Source organism: Corythoichthys intestinalis, chromosome 18 (genome assembly GCF_030265065.1).
Source record: "Corythoichthys intestinalis isolate RoL2023-P3 chromosome 18, ASM3026506v1, whole genome shotgun sequence".
In the NCBI taxonomy this organism is placed as follows: Eukaryota; Metazoa; Chordata; class Actinopteri; order Syngnathiformes; family Syngnathidae; genus Corythoichthys; species Corythoichthys intestinalis.
In genome coordinates this window covers 26080690-26096637 of record NC_080412.1, presented here as the reverse complement: position 1 = coordinate 26096637, position 15948 = coordinate 26080690, and positions in this window count along the sequence as shown.

Sequence of the window (15948 nt, the reverse complement as noted above, 5' to 3'; positions counted from 1 at the left end):
AAATTTGCGTTTATAACTAGCTGCTGATAGAGCTATAACAATCCACACAAATGATTAGCATCTATCAGTTAGCGTCCGCACATCACTAAAAACAATCACAAAAACTAGCCCCGAGTATTCGATCACAATTGAAAACACACAATAAACAGTACAAAAGCTGTTATATACAGGTGTTGCCTCCGCGGATGTTTCACAAGCAACGAATCTGCGCACAGGCTTGCAGGCTTTCCCTTCTCTCTCACTCGGCTGTGTGACTTCTTCGTGGGAAAAAAACAAATGCGCTCTTGTGCGCGCATGCACTCTTTTTGTGTGCGCAAATACGTTCTTTGTATGTAAATGTGGTCTTACACGCGTGCCATTAGTGCTACTTGCTCTACGCTTCCTGCGCCAAGATAAAAGCATGCATGACAAAACATTATAAAATAAAATAAAATTAATAAAAACGAGACCATAGCGTCGTAAAGTCGAAATCACATAAATTGGGTACGTTGTAACCCGGGGACTACCTGAAATAAATATCGGTGGGAAGGGATTATGCTACACAGGCACTTTATTATGCTTGTTGTTAGCATTCGTGTATGTAAATCTGACGTTCGTAGATTGTTTTCTTCTTGGAGATGAGATGCGTATGTGGCAAACTGGCAGTTATTTTGTTTTTTTTTTAACTCAGGGGTTTTCAAAAGTTACCGTCCTATTTTTGGTATCAAAGCACCGTTCCGGCGCCTATCTTTTACCGGAGCAGCGTTCCGGATCGTTTCAGCCCACTTTCACCACTGCTTCCACATAAACATAAAGGTGGTAGTATGTATGTCCCACCGTCAGACTGTTGAAAATAAACGATTGGTAATAAGAGCAACATTTGTCTATTGTTGTTTTATCAAGAAACAAATAATAAAATGATAAATTATTGAATAAGTTTGTCTTTTTTCTGTATGAAGACATTACAAGCCCATGATAAAAGTAAATGAATATTTAACTGTTAATGAATATGGAAAGTATGGAAAATATAACAACTTTACATAACATTTCATCTGACGTGAATATAATAATCGTGATCCTCGTTGACAAAAGCTCTTTATTTTGAAAGGAAACATGTAGTTTTAATATACCGTAAATCCTGGACTATAAGGCGCACCTGACTATAAGCCGCCACGTATTAAATTTGACATGAAAATGACATTTGTTCATAGATAAGCCGCACTGGACTATAGGACGCAGTTGTTCTCACTGTATTATGGGATGTTTGATCCCAAAAATATTAATCGGTAACACTTTATTCGTCAGCAGCATCATCAGACTTTCATAAGACCAAATGAACCACCATGAAGCTTTGAACCAATTAGGCTCGAGCGTATGACGTGGCACTGGCGAGGTTTCCGCTGCTATCGCCATTATAGAAGCGGTAAACGTAAACAGTGAGGCATTTCAACACAGGTCGCTCTTTAAAAATGGTTGGAAATTATTGTGCGGTAAAGAATTGCAACAACCGCTCGAATAGAAAGGAGAATGTACAGATCGACGGAACACCATTGAGTTTCTTCCGGATCCCTACATTGAGAAAAGGCGAGGGAAAGGTCATATCTGAACTTACCAAACGTCGAAGAATGGCATGGGTGGCCTCGATCAGAAGGAAGGGCATAACGTTTGATTCTCTAGTTACACACAGAGTTTGCTCTATGCACTTCCACTCCGGTAAGTTAATTTCGTTTGTTTACACAAATTTCGGTAACTTTATGCCCTAAGTCGGCCTGTTGTTAGCTATAGCTACAGCTAAACAACTAGCATGCATACATGTGCATTGTCTTCATAAGACATAATTCCTGTCGTTGCTAAATGAGAAAGCTGTAATATTTTGACGTGAGAGAGTGGCAAAGAATTTGTACATATGCTACATTTCCTGCAACAAAAAATTTGTACATCCGTGGTCACAGACTAATGTAAACACACATTGCCTACCTTTGCTAGAAAGATGGTGTTGCCGTTTGCTATGGTCATAATGTGCAGATCCTGCACCCATCCGCAGCAAAACTGTTCGTAGCTTTGTAGCGATTTGTAGTTTCGGAATTGCTGATGAGTGTAGTAACTTACACCAAACACTAAATACAGCATGATGTCAGTTTCGCGTAGTGGTGGAAGCTTGTCAACATCTTTATTCCATTTGTGTTCGGCTTGCTCGTAAGGGTCAACATTGTTCACATCCTTAAAATTGCTCACATATCTGTCCTTCGCCATGGTAACAAGTTTGTCTCTGTATCGAACTGGCAAGTTTTCCTTACTTTTTTTTCGATCTTTGGCACTCGTAATTGAGTTGTATTTGCTGTTAAGTTTAAATGTCCCGTGAAGCAGACGTGCTTCCGAAATGGCTGCGTTGTCGCAAATCTCGCATGATCCCGTGCTGCTGTGACGTAAACGCTCGAGCCTAATTGGCTGCATAGCTTTATTGCTTCAAGAAGTTTCATTTGGCCATCACTTTTTCTTGGGGGAGACGGTCAAACTCTGCTGCCACCTGCTGTCAATGTTGTTGTCGACCAACATGCCTCCTAGCCTGCATTGCAGCGCTACAGATGTAAATAGCCATCAAAATTCATGTACTGTGCTAGTTCTTCAGGTATTGTTCCAGTTGTTTCATTAATTGATAGTTTTGGTGTTCGGTAACACTTTATTTGACAATGGCACCATAAGACTGTCATAAGACAATCATAATTATCACACTGTCATGAGCATGAATAAATACTTATAACAGATGTCATTTAGTGTTCGGTAACACTTTATTTGACAATGGCACCATAAGACTGTCATAAGACAATCATAATTATCACACTGTCATGAGCATGAATAAATACTTATAACACATGTCATTTAGTTTCATCATGCAAATTATCTCACTTTTGAATGGATGTAAAAGATCCCAGCTGGACATAATGACATAATATGCCGGATGACATTTAATGGCATCTGTCATAAGCATTCAGTAATGCCCATGATAGTGTCATGTCATAATTATAGTTTTGAAAATAGGCCCCCTACGGATCGGCCCCATTTCCCGTGTCATGTCAGGTATTATGAAGTGTATGGCTCATGATAGTGTCATGTCATACTTATGACGGTCTTATGACAGTCTTATGACGCCACTGTCAAATAAAGCGTTACCTATTAACCCAAATAAATCAACAAATAAGCTGCACTGTACTATAAGACAAAGAATTCAAAATGAGGGCAAAAAGTAGCGGCTTATAGTCTGAAAATTACGGTATATACCAGTGCTAAACGTCCTTTCCAGCACGAGTGTATTGTTTCAAATCCTTGCGGTCCGGTCACGCCGTCGGGAAAAAAATAAGACTTCTGCGTCAAGCCTACAATTACATGCGGAACATCCTGCAGGTGGTGTAAATTGTCAAATGGATTAGTATGCCTCAGAATACCTACGACGTCGTGAACGCAGGAAATCTTGTCGCAACTAAAGGTGGTTAGAGGTCACTTAACGGTGATTTATGGTCACTTCCTGCACATGTCGTGGCATTCTTGGGTCACTTCATTTGGATCTTTTCTTGTTGATTTTAGGGCATCTCTGGGCCACTTCCTGTAGATTTTGGGGCATTTTAGGTCATTTCCTGTTGATATTTTGGTCTTTTTTTCCCCTCTATTTTCCTTTTTATCAAATCTTGGTGGAAAAAAAAACATAATGTTTGCATGTGTAGATTTCCTGAATTTCTTGTGTGTGTAAATTATTTGAATTGGATAATAAAAATTTGAAAATGAAACTCTTTTTGCTATTGGAAATGAATACACCCCCCACCCCACCCTCCCACCTCTAAAACATATGTTTTAGCCGCAACCGTTAACTTTAGGGCAAAATCGAAAACAAACCTGCGTCACCTGAATTTTTGGAACATTTAGAAGTTGCAACAGTGAGAATCGGTCGACGTGCATGTGCGGCAACAACATTTACAGGAAAAAAAAATATATATATATATAATGGTCCTTCTCAAAAATTAGCATATTGTGATAAAGTTCATTATTTTCTGTAATGTACTGATAAACATTAGACTTTCATATATTTTAGATTCATTACACACAACTGAAGTAGTTCAAGCCTTTTATTGTTTTAATATTGATGATTTTGGCAAAAATGTCAAGAAAAACCAAAAATCCCTATCTCATAAAATTAGCATATTTAATCCAACCAATTCAAAAAAAGTGTTTTTTAATACAAAAGTCAACCTTCAATTAATTATATCAGCCATGCACTCAATACTTGGTCGGGAATCCTTTTGCAGAAATGTGGCATGGCATGGAGGCTTGTGGCACTGCTGAGGTGTTTTGGGGGCCCAGGATGCTTCGATAGCGGCCTTAAGCTCATCCACAGTGTTGGGTCTCGTGTCTCTCAACCTCCTCTTCACAATATCCCACAGATTCTCTATGGGGTTCAGGTCATGAGAGTTGGCAGGCCAATGGAGCACAGTAATGCCATATAGTCAGTAAACCAGTGGTTTTGGCACTGTGAGCAGGTGCCAGGTCGTGCTGAAAAAAATGAAATCTTCATCTCCATAAAGCTTTTTAACAGATGGAAGCATGAAGTGCTCCAAAATCTTCTGATAGCTAGCTGCATTGACCCTGCCCTTGATTAAACCCAGTAGACCAACACCAGCAGCTGACATGGCACCCCAGACCATCACTGACTGTGGGTACTTGACACTGGGCTTCTGGCATTTTGGCATTTCCTTCTTCCCAGTCTTCCTCCGAACTCTGGCACCTTGATTTCCGAATGAAATGCAAAATTTGCTTTCATCTGAAAAAAATACTTTGGACTATTGAGCAACAGTCCAGTGCTGCTTCTCTGTAGCCCAGGTCAGGCGGTTCTGCTGCTGTTTCAGGTTCAAAAGTGGCTTGACCTGGGGAATGCGGCACCTGTAGCCCATTTCCAGCACACGCCTGTGCACGGTGGCTCTGAATGTTTTGACACCAGACTCCATTGTTTCTGCAGATCCCCCAAAGTCTGGAATCCGCCCTTCTCCACAATCTTTCTCAGGGTGCGGTCACCTCTTCTGGTTGTGCAGCGTTTCCTGCCACAGATTTTCCTTCCCACAGACTTCCCACTGAGGTGCCTTGATACAGCACTCTGGGAACAGCCTATTAGCTCAAAAATTTCTTACTGTGTCTTAGCCTCTTGCTTGAGGGTGTCAATGATGGCCTTCTGGACAGCAGTCAGGTCGGCAGTCTTGCCCATGATTGCGGTTTTGAGTAATGAACCAGGGTGGGAGTTTTTAAAAGCCTCAGGAATTTTTTGCAGGGGTTTTGAGTTAATTCGTTGATTCAGATGATTAGGTTAGTAGCTTCTTTAGAGTACCTTTTCATGATATGCTAATTTTTTGAGATAGGGATTTTTGGGTTTTTCTTGACTTTTTTGCCAAAATCATCAATATTAAAACAATAAAACGCATGAACTACTTCAGTTGTGTGTAATGAATCTAAAATATATGAAAGTCTAATGTTTACAGAAAATAATTAACTATATCACAATATGCTATTTTTTTTAGAAGGACCTGTATATTATTTGCAGGTGCTTTGCTTTGCAAACACTATCGTTACGTTCGATCCCTTTTATATTGAGTGAACTTCTTTAACTTTTGACCATTTTCACTTTGCTTCCATTTCACTGTAGTTTTGTATCTTTTTTCAAAAAACGTGCTGTGAAAGATTATTTGCTCGCGAGCTCATAGCCTTCCGAGAATTTAACCCGATGAAGTATTTGCTATGCAACACAAGACGGTCAAATATATGCAACGTTTTTTTCCGAGTGGTGAAAATTGATTCCTTCAAACTTGCAGTCCAGCAGTACTAAGGGGCAACTATGGAAGGATATTCCCGTAACCTTATTTTTAATGAGCGCAGATTGGCTGAGCATACATTTTTCGAACTGCATTTTAATTCATGTGTCGAGCGTAACGCTTGGAAAACAGCCCATATTGCAGTCGAATTCTCAATTTGGCGGTGCGGAACAGATTGAGGCTGTAGAATTGCTTGGTGACGGAATTGCATAGGGGTGGAAAATATTCAGTACATTTGCAAAAAATTCCCAGAAGATTTCCAGGGGAATTTAAAATTGGGATTTTGTAAATACTATTGTTGTGAAACTTTTTTTCCCTGGGAATCGAGGGTAATTTGATGGCTTCCTTTGGGCGTGGCTTCCTTTCAACATCCGCCGTAAAATTTGAGACACAAGAACGCCCGCGCGTCTCATCAGTAATCCATGTGCTTTGTTGACATGTCTTCGCAAACTGTTTGCGGGCTTTCTTTTGTACCGTCTTCAGAAGAGGCTTCCTCCTGGGGTGACAGCCATGCACACCAATTTGATGAAGAGTACGGCGTATGGTCTGAGCACTAACAGGCTGACCCCCCCACCTCTTTAATCTCTGCAGCAATGCTGGCAGCACTCCTGTAATGAGTCACATGACATTTTGGAGGGGAAATGACAAGCAGTACTCAATTTGGACATTAAGGGATGTACGTAGTTCCCGTGCGGTGTATTCACTTTTGTTGCCAGGGGTTTAGATATTAATGGCTATATTTTTTAGTTATTTTGAGGGGAAAATAAACTAACTCTATTATATAAACTGCACACAGACTACTTTTTATTGTGTCAAGTTTCATTTTGTCAGTGTTGTCCCATGAAAAGATATACTTATATATCTGCAGAAATGCGAGGGGTGTACTCACTTTTGTGATATATATATATATATATATATATATATATACACACATACATATATACATACAGTGGGGAGAACAAGTATTTGATACACTGCCAATGGGTTTTCCCATTGACTGTGTATCAAATACTTGTTCTCCCCACTGTATATATACAGTATATGTTAGGTTTTGTGTTGGTTTCTCCTAGTATGACTTGTCCCTGTGATTACCCATTGCTCTCACCTGTGTGTGTTTTCCCAGTGTATCCTGCAATCTGCAACCACCTGTGTTACCCAGCTGTTCCTCGTCTCGTTACCCCTTGTCTGCGTATATAATGACCCAGTTTCTTGTCACTCCTTGTTGCGTCATTGTCTATGTCAATGTCAGCGTCCATGTCCGTGTAAAAGCCAAGATCCTGTCCACGCCCTCGTGTATCCGTCCCTCCGATTTAAGTAAATTTTGTTTGAATCTTGCCCTTTTGATCCCCAGTGGTTTTGGTTGTACTTTGTGTTTTTGTTAGATATCATTAAAACGTTTTTTGAGTTCATCGCCATCTGCCTCCTGCCTTGCATTTTTGTTTCTTGCGTTTGGGTCCACACACACCAGCCTGCCCAGCATTTCCTGACAGAATGACGCAACCACTTGTGGACCCAGCGGGAAAAATTCGCCACCGGCGTGCACGCCAACGACCATCCGCCCGTTCCCCTGATTATGTTTTTCCTCGACACATTTTTTTGGATTCAGATTTTTCTGATTTTGAGGAAGATCATAATTTATGTGATGATCTCTCCGATTCCGATTCTGATTTTGTGCCCTCTGTCTCCCCTGAGTATTTTTCTTTCCACCCTCCGCTCTCTGCGTCCCGTTCGGAGATCCAAGCCGAAGACTCCTACCTGGGATCCCGTTGGGCCATCTATCGGGGACCCCCCCGGGGTGGTCTGCGGGGTCGACCAGGCTCGTTGCGGCCTAATGAGGCTGTTCTGCCGCTTCTGAAACATGAAGGCACTCGCCAAAAGCCTCGGCGTGGTTGTCAACGCCGACGGCACACTGCAGTGCCGACGTCGTGGCTTCCTGAAGCTACCATGCCGACGTCCCGGCCTCCCGCGCCGATGTCCCGGTCTCCTGCGCCGATGTCCAAACTGCCCGAGGTGCCCGTCCCGGCGCCTCGCCGTCTGGCCTCCTCCGGCTCCCCGCAGTCAAGTTCCCGCACCGGCTCCCCGCAGTCAAGTTCCCGCGCCGGCTCCCCGCAGTCAAGTTCCTCCCGCCCCGGCTCCCCGCAGTCAAGTTCCTCCCGCCCCGGCTCCCCGCAGCCAAGTTCCTCCCGCCCCGGCTCCACGCAGTCAAGTTCCTCCCGCCCCAGCTCCCCGCAGTCAAGTCCCTCCCGCCCCGGCTCCCCGCAGTCAAGTGGCTCCCGCCCCGGCTCCCCGCAGTCAAGTGGCTCCCGCGCCGGCTCCCCGCAGTCAAGTGGCTCCCGCGCCGGCTCCCCGCAGTCAAGTGGCTCCCGCGCCGGCTCCCCGCAGTCAAGTGGCTCCCGCGCCGGCTCCCCGCAGTCAAACTCCTCCCGCGCCGGCTTCCCGCAGTCAAGTGCCCGCGCCGGCTCCCCGCAGTCAAGTGCCCACGCCGGCTCCCCGCAGTCAAGTGCCTGCGCCGGCTCCCCGCAGTCAAGTGCCCGCGCCGACTCCAGCTGCTGTCCCGCCAGCAGACTCCTGCGACCCCGCTGCTGTCCCGCCAGCAGACCCCTGCGACCCCGCTGCTGTCCCGCCAGCAGACCCCTGCGACCCCGCTGCTGTCCCGCCAGCAGACCCCTGCGACTCCGCTGCTGTTCCGCCAGCAGACCCCTGCGACTCCGCTGCTGTTCCGCCAGCAGACCCCTGCGACTCCGCTGCTGTTCCGCCAGCAGACCCCTGCGACTCCGCTGCTGTTCCGCCAGCAGACTCCTGCGACTCCGCTGCTGTTCCGCCAGCAGACTCCTGCGACTCCGCTGCTGTTCCGCCAGCAGACTCCTGCGACTCCGCTCCTGTTCCGCCAGCAGACTCCTGCGACTCCGCTGCTGTCCCGCCAGCAGACGACCACGCTGCTGTCCCGCCAGCAGACGACCACCCTGCTGTCCCGCCAGCAGACGACACCGCTGCTGTCCCGCCAGCAGACGACACCGCTGCTGTCCCGCCAGCAGACTCCGAAGTTCCTGACCCTCGCCCCGACGATGCTGCTCCCCGCTTCTTGCCACGGCTTGGCGGCATGAAAGACCGAGCACTGCCTCGTCTGGGACGCCCGCCTGATCGGCCTGTGCGGTCGCCCAACGTCTGGCGCCCTGGACGCCCTCCAGATCGACCCTTGCGGTCAGCCCATGTCTGGCGTCCTGGACGCCCGCCTGACTGGCCCTGACGGGCTTGTGTTGCTCCCTCCTCCGAGCAACCTTCTGACTTTTCGTTTCTTCGGGACGTCTGGGATCCGTCCTTTGAGGGGGGGGTACTGTTAGGTTTTGTGTTGGTTTCTAGTATGACTTGTCCCTGTGATTACCCATTGCTCTCACCTATGTGTGTTTTCCCAGTATATCCTGCAATCTGCAACCACCTGTGTTACCCAGCTGTTCGTCTCGTTACCCCTTGTCTGCGTATATAATGACCCAGTTTCTTGTCACTCCTTGTTGCGTCATTGTCTATGTCAATGTCAGCGTCCATGTAAAAGCCAAGATCCTGTCCAAGCCCTCGTGTATCCGTCCCTCCGATTTAAGTTTTGTTTGAATCTTGCCCTTTTGATCCCCAGTGGTTTTGGTTGTACTTTGTGTTTTTGTTAGATATCATTAAAACGTTTTTTTGAGTTCATCGCCATCTGCCTCCTGCCTTGCATTTTTGTTTCCTGCGTTTGGGTCCACACACACCTGCCTGCCCAGCATTTCCTGACAGTATATATATACTGTACAGTATATAAATATACCGTATTGGCCCGAATATAAGACAGCCCTGATTATAAGACGACCACCTCTTTTACAAGACTCAGGTTTGAAAAAAGACTTTTTGAACACCAAATTAAATTTTATACTGAAAATAATTACAGTACATCCGAAACAAATGATTATAACAATATATTTGAGAGAAAAGGCATGTTATTTTTCCTCATTCAAATCTTAATATCTGAACATTTAAAAACGTAAACTAAAGTGCAATCACATTTGTAAATGAATGACTTCTGGTTTTTGAAATGTACATAAACCAATCTATTGTGATAAAACAACAAAATTGAAATAACTGCATTAACCATCAAAGTGAAGTCTAAGTGTAACTGTAGTCTTGAAACAAATCTAAATGAGGAAAAACATTGCAATAAAATAATGCCAACTGGTTAAACTTGAGAGTAGCCAAGATCTGTCATGACAGAACATCACTTCAATGATATCTGGCTCCATCTAGCGTCGTGAATGGGTATAATGTTTAGACCGCGAATATAAGACGACCCCCTCTTTTTCAGTCTTATTTCAATGCAAAAAACACCATCTTATTTTCGGGCCAATACAGTATTATAGATGTATTACTATTTTGCACACTCATGCCATTCTTTTGATGAGCTTTAAGAGGGAGTAACCTGAAATGGTTTTTGACTTCACAGGTATGCCTTTTCAAGGTTGATTAGGCTTTATCAATGGGGTATGGACCTTCATTTTTGTTGCATTGAATGAAGCGTGCCCAAACTTTTGGCATGTACTGTATATACTGTATATTAGCTTGTTTAGAGCGACAGGGGCATCTATAATTCACTTGGAACTCCCAACTGCCCTCAACAGCAAAAAAAAAATTAATTGAAAATTTTGTTTAAAAAAGTCGCAAATAGTCACAATATTTGGTAGCACTTAAAAACGAACCATATTCAAATCAATATTGTAATTTAGAGGTATACTTTGACTTTTAAAAAATATTCCTATTTATTACAACAAATAGGTGGCTGAGTGGTTAGCACATCTGCCTCACAGTTCTGAGATCAAGGGTTCAATCCCGGGCTTCGGCCTTCCTGTGTGGAGTTTGCATGTTCTCCCCGTGCCTGCGTGGGTTTCCTCCGGGAACTCCGATTTCCTCCCACGTCCCAAAAACATGCATGGTAGGCTGATTGAACACTCTAAATTGTCCGTAGGTATGAGTGTGTGCGTGAATGGTTGTGTGTCTCCTTGTGCCCTGCGATTGGCTGGCAACCAGTTCAGGGTGTCCCCTGCCTACTGCCCGTTGTTAGCTGGGATAGGCTCCAGCACCTCCGCGACCCTCGTGTGGAATAAGCGGCATGGAAAATGAATGAATGAATGAATTACAACAAATAAACAAGTATGAAAATTGGAGGAATTTTACAAACCTATATGTTGGGTCCCATGACTTTGTGAAGGGGCACGTGTTCCCCACCCAGCCAGTCTTACATTACCTCGTGTTCAAGAATCGCGAGGAGCCGGATGTCCTCTCCGATTAGCAGTGCCGTCTCTGAGTGCACTAATGCACCTCGCTATTAGCATGTTTCTCCTGGTTGCCAAGGGCAGCATCAGCACCCTCTCCCCACCCATACAGCTTCGCTTGCTCACCGCCGTCGCCACCCTGTTTCAATGTGTCAGGATGCATATCAGTCACAGCACGCTGTGGCCTGTGGACTTCACCGTTAAAAACTAGGGAGTGGTATCAGGAGCTGCTGAGTGCATCAGTGTATCTGTTCTTGTATAACACTTTGCAATTATGTATTTTTGTCATTTTGGAGCAAGCGCCTCACCTACCTACTGGATCTTCTTTTGGGCGAGGACTGGGTTATTGGGCCTTGATTTTTTTTTTTTTTAGTTTTTGATTATTTAGTCGCTGTAACCACAGCAGCCATCCTAAATAAATGTGTATTAATACTAATTTTTAGCTTTAAAAATAACGAAAGGCTGATTCATGTGTTCATTGGAGAATATTCTAAATATTTAAACTAGGGCTGTCAAACGATTAAAATTTTTAATCGAGTTAATTACAGCTTAAAAATTAATTAATCGCAATTAATCGCAATTCAAACCATCTATAAAATATGCCATATTTTTCTGTAAATTATTGTTGGAATGGAAAGATAAGACAAGATGGAGATATACATTCAACATACGGTACATAAGGACTGTATTTGTTTTTTATAACAATAAATCAACAAGATGGCATTAACATTATTAACATTCTGTTAAAGTGATCCATGGATAGAAAGACTTGTAGTTCTTAAAAGATGAATATTAGTACAAGTTATAGAAATGTTATATTAAAATGCCTCTTAATGTTTTCGTTTTAATAAAATTTGTAAAATTTTCAATCAAAAAATAAACTAGTAGTCCTATTCTGTCCTCAATGTGTGTGAGTACACAAATTGACAGATAGCGAACATAAGTTCCAAAAAGAAATCAGACGGTGTGGCAAAGTAGCATGGGCTTTACTGAAGTCATCTCTTTTTGACAGGAGCACGTTTCTTGTATTTTTGCAAAACTGAAAATAACAAGGCAATGTGTCAATAACTTGCATAAATCACAAAATAACATAAAATGTACACACACGTGTCCATTTGAGCAGTAGCACTAGCCAATTAGCCCACAAGCATCTAACAATGTAACTGCATTTCACCATATATGTGAACAAATTCAAATACACATCATCAATAACTATCTAATGCTCATGAATATAAACAAAGGAGGAATATAACTCACAAGCGATGCATGTATTAGACACAAACAGTGTGATGGGGCTATGAGAACTGGCACTGAATACTGGATGCGGACGTTAGCTGGTCTGAATAGCACTGTCTATTAGTGTGAGTTCGCGTCGACATATAATCACGTCAAAAAAGCGCGCCGAAACCCAAATAATCAGCTGCACTGAATCGCCAGCAGAGGGCGACATTACGCCACATAACATATGTAAGTCACACCCAAGCGCCAGCAGAAGGCGGAAAAACTCCATAAAACACAATTAACAAGTTGGCCTTTCACTGTACTGACATTTAAATCTGTCTGAGCGGGCCTAGTGCGTTAATTGCGTCAAATATTTTAACGTGATTAATTAAAAAAATTAATTAACGCCCGTTAACGCGATAATTTTGACAGCCCTAATTCAAACATTAAAACCGCAGGCTATCTGCTCCACTAATATATTGGCGTGTATGTGTAAGTGAATGACAGAAATTAACGTTTGGTTTGCTTGTGTATCATTTTTTGTCTAATAATAATAATAAGAATAATAATAATAATAATACTGTATTGACCCGAATATACGACGGCCCTGATTATAAGACGACCCCCTCTTTTTCAAGACTCAAGTTTGAAAAAAAGACTTTTTGAACACCAAATTAATTTTTATACAGAAAATAATTACAGTACATCCGAAACAAATGATTATAACAATATATTTGAGAGAAAAAGCATGTTATTTTGCCTCATTCAAATCTTAATATCTGAATATTTAAATACTATGTAAACTTAAGTGCAATCACATTCATAAATTAATGGCTTCTGGTTTTTAAAATGTAAATAAACCAATATATTGTAACAAAAGACAAAATTGCAATAACTGCATTAACCATCAAAGTGAAGTCTAACTGTAACTGTAGTCTTGAAACAAATCTGAATAAGGAAAAACATTGCAATAAAATAATGCAAACTTGAGAGTAGCTGAGGTCTATCATGACAGAACACCGCTTCAATGATATCTGGCGCCATCTAGCGTCGCGAATGGGTATAATTTTGAGATTGCGAATATAATACGATCCCCTCTTTTTCAGTCTTATTTCAATGCAAAACACACCGTCTTATATTCGGGCCAAAACGGTAATAATTTGATACTATACTTTTATGAAAAAAATTAATTAAAAAAAACAATCAAGAAGAACAACAAATTAACCCTTTCAGGGACAGTGGTCACTCGAGTGTATAGCTTTTCAAAAGGTGGCAAGGAAGATCTTTCACCCTTTATAGAGCAATTGACTTTTTGTTCATTTGTTTACTCTATTTATTTATTTATTTTTACGCTTACCTTTAACCTTTTATAGGGCAAGTGACTATTTTTGGTCATTCAACAACTTAACTTATTAATATATATATTAATTAATACAACATTAATAAAAACTAAATGAAGGACATTAAAATGAATGAAAACAAACAGTAATGCGCACGGGATACTGCCCGAGCAACACTCTAAAGTTTTTTTTTTTTTTTTTTTTTTCATGGTATTTAACTCATTGCACGCCATTGACGGTGATAGATTTCCAGTTTATTTTGATGAGAGGATTGGCTGTCAGTACTCATGTTTTAGTGCCGTTGACGGTGTTAGACATCCAATCCATTGAACGTCTCGTGCAGTCAACGGCAGCTAAAAGTTAAATGCCCTGCAATGGTGATCTAAAAAATCATAATCGGTGCATTAAATGGCTAAACCTTTTTAAACTAGCAGATCTATCAGTCCATTTTCAAAGTGAAACGTGGCCCCTGAGCATACAGTTGCCCACCCCTGGGAGCCGCTAAGGTAGGTACAAATTCACAGGTTATGAAAACACACAGATACTCCCCCCCCACACACACACACAAAGAGCTCCACACCAATAAAAACTTGTCTTTGCCTGTAGAGCCTGTTCAATCATTAATAGACAGGAGGATGAGAAGCCTGTGTGCCTAAAGAGCTTTGTTACCATATTAACGCATGACGGCATGTGAGGGATGCGTGTGGTGAGGAATGAGGCATGAAAGGATGATTGCGGGGTCCTTGGAGGGGGGCTCCAAAAACCCTGGCACCCCCACCCTTCTTCCATCTTCTCCCACTTACTATTACATCCCCCCTGTATTACTTTTCTTGTGAAAAATCGCCCCGAGGCGGGGCCCTCTCCTGGGTGGCGCACCCGCAAGCGGAGACCTTGTTCTTTCTATCATAGGAGGCCGAACCGAGGCTTTTAGTGGGATCGACCTCCGAGGCCCCTAAGATATCGTGCGCTGCGTTGTGCTGGTCCCACGCCGCGTCTCAGCCACGTGGCGCGCCTGTTTCTGACTTTCCCACAGCTCCTATTCTAACTCTATTTAATCTGAAATTGCGATTTTCAAAATAAAAGCGTAGCGGAAAATTTTAACTTTTTATTTATTTTAAATCAAATAATTGTTAGTTTACTGATTATATCAGGTTTTAAATATTTTTTTAAACATAGATTTTTAAACAACTTTCCAATTTCATGTTTAGACAATGTATTCTTTTAATGGTTGTCTTAATCAATGGCTCTTAATTTGGTAACTATGTTAACCTGAGTTACACTAATTTTTGGCCACATATTATGCAGAGACTTCATGTAGGTTTCTCTTCTGGCTCGTCAGGTGGCCTTTTCCCTGTAAAAAGCTGTCCAAAGATGATGGTTTTTCAGTCATCTTCCCCCGCACGTGGGTTTATTAATTCCGGGAATAAATCTAATGCGCCTACATCATACATCATTATCGAGGACAAGCGCACATAGATTAAAAAAAAATAGATCCTAGCTCCAATTGATTTCTATGACGACATCCTATCTACTTTATCCAGTTTTTTAATAATCCGGGAAAAACGACCGGAAATACCCCATCCTCCATTGCTGAGGTGTGCTGCCATCAGCAGGAAGCTAGCATTACTGTTTACATTGACTGACGCTGGGCTGCTACAGAGGTGTGTAAACACACCAGTAATGGCGTCCACCATTGCAGGGCAACGTCCACATATCTCTACTCGGACTAGTCAATAGAGTAGGGGAGGCAGATTGGTGTGTCAAGAGGCACAGGCAAGAATGTGGTCATTAATAAATTATTATTTCTGTGTGACCTGGTAGCTGTGCGCCACGGACCGGTACCGGTCCCCGGCCCGTTGGTTGGGGACAACTGATCCAATGTGATAAATTGTGCTACAGTGGTATGAAAACGTATCTGAAGCTTTTGGAATTTCTCACATTTCTGAATAAAATCACCATCAAATGTGATCTGATCTTTGTCAAAATCACACAGATGAAAAAACTGTCTGCTTTAACTAAAACCACCCAAAAATTAACAGGTTTAATGAGGATAATATGCAATGCAACCATGACAAAAGGGGAAAAATAAGTAAGTGAACCATCAAATTTAATATTTTTTTGTCACCCCCCTTTGGCAGCAATAACTTCAACCAGACGTTTGCTGTAGCTGCAGATCAATAGTGGTAATTCAAGTGTGGCACATCGATCAGGACTAATCTTGGCACATTCTTCTCTACAAAACTGCTGTTGTTCAGTCAGATTCCT